General features: G+C 43.5%; 1 long non-coding RNA gene across 4 annotated transcripts; it reads right to left on the reverse strand.

The window, feature by feature from the left end:
* Positions 1 to 687: 687 nt before the first annotated feature.
* Positions 688 to 4,842, reverse strand: LOC127297328 (uncharacterized). 4 transcript variants are annotated; one of them, XR_011744136.1, is made up of 4 exons: positions 3,442 to 4,842; positions 3,246 to 3,367; positions 1,468 to 3,011; positions 688 to 1,263 (listed from the first exon to the last, which is right to left on the reverse strand). It is a non-coding gene; the product is annotated as an uncharacterized lncRNA (long non-coding RNA). The 4 variants fall into 4 exon arrangements; XR_007849081.2 differs by having other exon boundaries at positions 1,468 to 2,835; positions 2,917 to 3,367; positions 3,442 to 4,841; XR_007849083.2 differs by having other exon boundaries at positions 1,468 to 1,738; positions 2,917 to 3,367; positions 3,442 to 4,834.
* Positions 4,843 to 6,923: the final 2,081 nt, after the last annotated feature.

A 6,923-nucleotide genomic window follows, 5' to 3' on the forward strand; every position in this document is an offset into this window, starting at 1 on the left:
ATGCGGCTCTGTATGACTGCTGGTGTAGAAAGCAATGCGGGAACTGCAAGCCGATGAGGATAAGTGTGAGCAAGCATGGATTTAGCCATCTGTGGCTGGTATGATATATTTTCCTGTGGCGTCCCAAGAGTTTTGTGTCCGTTCATTGCTAGTTGATAGAGCCTAATTCGAACCAAAATTGTGAGGCTGAAGAAAACGAATAGCAAAGGCTAGAGAGACAGAACAGTTAGATTGCCTTGAAATACGTCATCATTGTGTTCATCCGGGGCAATTGAAAATTGAAGAGATTAAAGCAGAACAAACAACACATGTGCAAGAGATCTAAAATTTAGAGAATTGAAACCACAGTCTATGTAATAGGGGAATCTGGAAGCACCATTTGCAAAAGCATCGAGTTAAAGCACACTTCATTTCAGCCAACACTATATACTTGCAATAGCAGTAAAAAGCAACGTAAAAACTCGTAAAAAAGAGGCAATACTTGATACATTTATTCATTGCAGATACAAACAATTACACATAGTACAAATAGATAGAAGGTCTATGGATTAACATGTTTCAGTTATAGTTGTGTATGTCGTAAGATCAATGACTATTTGATATAAGACGGAATGATTGTAGTTTGCTTGTTAAATTTTACTCGGTTACATGGACAGATCATTGCGGAGGATTGCTTCTTGATATGGATACAAACAGAAAGCATCGTAAGATAGAGACATGCATTACATAGTACATTCTTTGGGTTTTTCTGCATTTACACACTACATGATTCCTAGTCAGCGATAGATACTTTGTGCCATCTACCGATTATCTATAGAGTAGCAAAATTCAGATGACAAAAGCAGAGCATAGCCTGCTCTATATTGCTCCGTAGAGGATGGAGAGCTTGGTGGTTCAGAACGACAGTGCAGCTGATTACCAAAATTAGCCGTACTTTGTTGCAGATAGTTGGTGGCAAGCTCGTCAATAATATGCATTGTTGTCCTCTTTGTCAGATGAGGGGATGCTTACAGTCTTCTTTGGAGGCAGTTTGTGCTTGGTCCGCGGACGGCATTGCTCCTTGCTTGAGTGGGGACCTTCAGTGCTTGCATGGCACCTGCGGCTTCGTTGATAGTCTGAGTCTTTCATCCCTGTGAAAGGTTGAGCGGTAGGGCGATGGGCAAGTTGAGCTTGGCGCAGCCATCGCCAGGGCTTTATGGGTCGAGAGTGTTGTTGACGGAGACAACCTCAGGTGTGGAGGAGGTAATCAATTCCCATATGCTCCTAAAGTTTTTGTGCAAAAAGTTAGTAACCCATAACTAACTCACTACTTGTCAGACCAAAATAATCAATTCCTTTCAACGAAATAACTAAATGCTTTAATTACATGATCGTAATAAATAAGAAGCAAGTCCATCTATCCACACGAAGTAAAATGGCGAGTATACAAACTTTTTAGTTATTGTGTGATCTGCTTAAAACAATTACCTTTTCTGTTTTCAGCTGCTGCCTGGACCTGATATGTATTATTGCCCCATTTCATCATTGTTACTTGAAAATTATGTGGTAGCTCGATGAATCTTGTCATCTGGGAAAACATAGCTTAAAGATCTGAAGACATATCCTTTGAAAATTTCAGGTGAGCTCGATGAATCTTGTCATCTGGGAAAACAGAGCTTAAAGATCTGAAGACATATCCTTTGAAAATTGTCAGGTGCAAACTGGCTCTTCTTTTGTTGCGACCCAAACCATATTTGGCCTAGTTTTGCAGAATAGTGATCAGCTAAGCAAGCACAACACAATTGGACCAAGGAAAAGAACCAAGGTTCTCTGTGAACAATGCGACCAATTAATGTACTAATTTTGAAATGTATTGGCAGAGATCTTTGATAAATAAAGGACATCTGAAAGAAAACACTGACATACTAAAGAAATTCAGAGAGCAAGATGAATACGCAAATTGCTAAATAAGCAAAATGGGAAATTTCCTCAATTAAGCAAGACAATGGTTTAATGCCTATCCATGTTTTAACATGTGAAGTTCTGAACATGTACAGTGGTTGGTAAAAACAACAGACTGTTTTCAGTAGGGAAAATTAAAACAGATGATATTATGCTACTACTATTTTACCAAATGGCTACATCAGGAAGTAAATATGTACAATGAACCCTAGTTTCCGATATTGTGATCAGAGTAAGGTAGCAGATGAAGTGGATCTTGGTCGATGCAATTGATGACTCCTTAAGTATACATATTTCTGTTAATAATTTGGCAATTCAAAAAATCCACCTGGAAACTAAGCACCATGAACCTTTCAGTTAAATACAGAAACGTCAATTTATAAACTCATGAAGATCAATTTATAAGGGAAAATCACCCTGCCTCAGATTTGGTCAAAATATTATGAGCTCGTCAACTGAATTCTTATGTGGTCACCATGTTTAATATTACAAAACTTCTCCATGCGAAAGGAGAAACGATATAACTATAAGCGAACCCTGTAATGTTGTGAGCAAATGTAGAGATCAGTCATCAGTTTTATATACGATAGTAGCTTACCATTTTTTCAGTCTAATATTACATGAAAAACTACTGATTTCAATAAACCCTGTCATTTCTCATTCTCCTGTAACACGTACTTTGGTATAATATTGTAAGCATACAAATGACCATTCAAAACCAAAAAAAAAAAAAAAAATCGTCCTTTTGTTCTTTGTTCCTCTCATAAACTATTCCATATATGAGCTTTCTGATACGAAACAGAAATATCATCATCCTTTTGTTCTTTGTTCCTCTCATAAACTATTCCATTTGAGATAGATGAGCTTTCTGATACCAAACAGATAGCAAGCTTTCTACAGAAATTATAAGAAATAAGCATGTTGGCACATGTACAGTAAGGATCTAAACTAAATCGTGAAATAAACAAAACATACCTTCGCTATATGAAGCCCTAGAATGCCTGCATAGCACCTAGAAATGCGTTCAGCTAACAGCAATAGGAAGTGTTTCCCCTTAGCAAATAGGTAACCTTTCAGTAAAATAGAATGAGAAGGTTAAAAAATGGTAGCAGATGAAAGTCAGGCCAGAAAATTGGACAAACCCAAATCAGGATACAAATGGATTTAGTAAGTTACTCTGTATCAGTCCATGTTTATACATTGGTATTGGAGTAAAATCACGGTGTTGATGTGATTATCATAGAGGTGCCTTACATTTTAGAACCTTTATCCTCAAGTTAACTATTGAGTACAAATGGACAAACCTTGTTAGTACTGAAACCTGATTTTTTTTTGGTCCAGTTGGCTAATTCAACTCGCGGTCCATACATCTCTCCATTCCATTGACGATATGAAATAATATCCACATTGGAGCCTAAAGCATTGTCTGCATCCCAAAAGAACCAATTCAATCACAGAAATGAGAACCAACTTAGAGAGAATAGGAGGATTTTGCCTCACTGGTGCAGCACGACGCGGTGGTCGCCTCCCTCCCCTGCTCCGCTCTGGATTAGCCACGCCACGATCGATGGCTCCCTCCTCTCCTGCGCGCCTGCCGGCATCAGCGAAACTGCTCTTCCCGCGCCGGCCGCCGCCCTGCGTAGCTCTGCGCAACCTCCTCACTCCCTGCTGCGCCCTACTCCAGTTACTCGCGCTGGCCAGCGCTTCCGCCCGGCCACCCACGCGCCCAGCAACTACGCCATGCGCCTCCCTCCTGCGACGCGTCCCTCCTGGCCTCTTCTTCCATGTCCTCTCCAACGCTCCCGCAGCAGCTCCCCGCCTGCTCATCTCCCGCGCATGGCTGTCCGACCCACGCGCTCGCATTCCAGTTCTAGCATGCTGGGCCTCCTCATCCTCGCCCTGTTGCCTCTTGTGCGAGCCCGTGCACCTGCCCATCCTCGTCATGTGCCCGTACAACCTCGGGGCTTCGTCCTCTGGCCCTGTGCGAGGCCGCAACCCCGCCGGCGGCTCCTGCGTGCGCCATGGCCGCGCGCCCGCCGTCGGCGCCCTGCTCCCGGAGTCCGTCTGCAGCCCGCGAGTCCCGCACCTATGCCGCTCCGGCCACGCATGCGCCCAAGTCCGCCGCTCCGCTCGCTCCTCGGTCAGCGCCGGCTCGCGTTCCATCGCCCTACCGCCGTCCTGCTCCCACGACGTCCGCGCCCCGTGCCCTCCGGCCGCTCCACATGCTCCACGCCAAGCTCCGGCTCCGGCGAGCCCCACCGCTCCACTCGCGCCTCCGACTTCCGTGCCGCTCCCCTCTGGCTCGCACCGTGCCGGACTGCGCCCTTGTCGGCTGCGCTGACCGTGCCGCTCCGTCGACTCCGCGCCCGCACCGTCGTTGATGCGCCCGACCCCCTCCAGCTCCGGAACCCGCCAGCTCCGCCCCTTCGCCGCGTCCACCCGGCTCCGGCGTCAGGCTCCAGTTCGCGGCCCGGCCACTCCGCCAACTCCGCGTCCGCGCCGTCCTTGACGCACCCGGCTGCTCCATCTTGTTGCGCCCTCCAGCTCTAGAACCCGCTAGCTCTGGCCCTTCGCTGCGCCCGCCCGGCTCCGGCGCCACGCTCTGGCTCGCGGCCTGGCCACTCCCCTCGCGCCATGGTCGGCCGCTCAGTCGATTCTCGCACTGCTGGAGCCCAGACCATTGCCGTTCTTGTATCTGACCTCAGGTTCTGAGGCTACGACCTGACCGCAATTCAGTAGAAAAGGGGGTGCCGAGGAGGAGCGGCGGTGGAATTTTTTCTTCTTTCAGAAGGCAGCGGTGGAAATTGAGAAGACGTGGGGAGATACTGGTCAGTTTATTCTAGAGAGGTCTAGTCAAAGCGGTGGAAGAATCATCAGAGTATTCTTTCTTTGTCTTTCATGGGGCGTTTGGGATGACCGGCAACCGGAAGCCAACCGAAAGCAATAAACAGTCAAAAAAAAGTATGAAATTACAATAACAGAATAGGTAAGGAACTGAACGTGAATATGTCTACGTGTCACCCAGCTACTAAGGCTGCTCATAGTGGTGAGTAACTTAGACTAGTAACATATGTCATGTTACTAGTCTAAGTTACTACCTTCATAGTGGGTAGTAACTTAGATATAGTGTCATGCAATGTATTATTAATTATGTTGTAGACTCATATTGCTTTGAGATGTGTGATGTTATGGTAACATAGCTAGTTACCACCTCACTCTCTTTCTTCATTTATTGGCATGCCATGTCACCAAACTACCTTGAGATGTGTGATGTTACTAGCTATGTTACTCCCACTATGAGCAGTCTAAAGGAAGGTGAGCAAAATTAGGACATCTACAGTGGCCAAATTAATATGAGACGTGGTAAACTGATTGTCTTTTATATAGGTTATAATGTCTACGTGTCACCCAGCTACTAAAGGAAGGTGAGCAAAATTAGGACATCTACAGTGGCCAAATTAATATGAGACGTGGTAAACTGATTGTCTTTTATATAGGTTATAACTAGTACAGAAACCCGTGCGTTGCTACGGCCTTACGCTAAATCAAAATATCCTTTTATATATTTATACCAATATTTGGAGATGCCAAAGAAACTTCTTGTTGGCAGATTAGACAACGCCAGTATCTATGCTAAGGTAATATTTCTAGGGTTACTAACTTTGTTCTTCATCATTCATATGAGCGCAATATATGAGCACAATATATCGCTATAACATCATGAGATAATAATATCCTAATTAGATTTTCTTTTATTTATCTTCATCATAACATCATTGCATTTTTTTATCATGCGCTTGCTAAACCCTAATTTTTTGGCAAACCATATTGTGTTTTGCTATTTTATTCTATGGTTGATAATATCATGTATATGATTTTTTTTTAATATCTATCCCAAAAGTTTGGTCTTTGCCCTTTTCTTTCCTCCAAAATCTCGTTGCTTCCTTCCTTTCCTTTCGTGTAAAAATATATAGTAAGGTAAAAAGAGAAAAATGGAAGGAAAAGGCCCCATCTATCCTAGGTCCATGCGTTGCTATGGTGCCACATTAAATCAAATGATAACTTTTAATGTATATAAATGTGTGTATCAATTGAATCGAAATAACATTGAGTCCTTGATCAATATGTTTCTTTACCGTGCAATCTTTTGAAAATCGCGCGATAATTTAAGTTGAATGATAGTGAAAATTTAACGACATCAATTTACTAATAAAATGTGTTGATTGATTTTTATGTAGTATAGTTTCCAGGAACATAAAAAGCGGTCTTAAACTTTGCATAATACAATTAGACTAATAATGTATTGAAATGCTTAATTTTCTGAAATAATAAAGTGTCGTGTTTGTTTAATTAGCTAGCATTGTTAGCCTGGCAAAATTTCGACCACACCTTATTCTCCTAACGCTGACATTGCTACACCAAAAGAATCGTTGGAAAAGGAGGACTGATCCATTGGTTCTACTTATAATCCTCCATTATATATCTCAAGCTATATGCCTCCTTCTCCATGGAGCAGTTCTGGACGGGGTCCTGTGATGTGATGGCGCTGCTTCTCAGACCGCTCGCTCCCGCGCCGCCGCCGGTAGAATCGCCCGTCGCCCTCCTCCTTTTCTTCCCTGTCGCTGCCGGGGAACTCCTCTGTACATATATTCTCACGCGGAGATTTGGGAATTTCTTCCCTTTTTTTTCTTCTGAAATTTCGCAGCCTTCCAATTCAATCCACCTACTTTTCCTTCCTCATATGTCAGGATGCAACTTTCCTTTATTCCTCCCAATATCTTGGCCCGTGTAGCCATATCTGTCTGCTGTTCCAACTTGGAAGGCGACTTGCACTAATACAGAAAAATAACATATATAAGGCGGGAGTGGTGTTTTGGAACATGGGAGCATATGCTCCCTCTATTTTGAAATGCATCTTACACATATTTTGAATTTTAAAAAAATTGAAACCAAAAATTCGCATGTAAATCTTCTCGTGCTAC

The sequence above is a fragment of the Lolium perenne genome, chromosome 4 (genome assembly GCF_019359855.2).
Source record: "Lolium perenne isolate Kyuss_39 chromosome 4, Kyuss_2.0, whole genome shotgun sequence".
NCBI classification, from domain to species: Eukaryota; Viridiplantae; Streptophyta; class Magnoliopsida; order Poales; family Poaceae; genus Lolium; species Lolium perenne.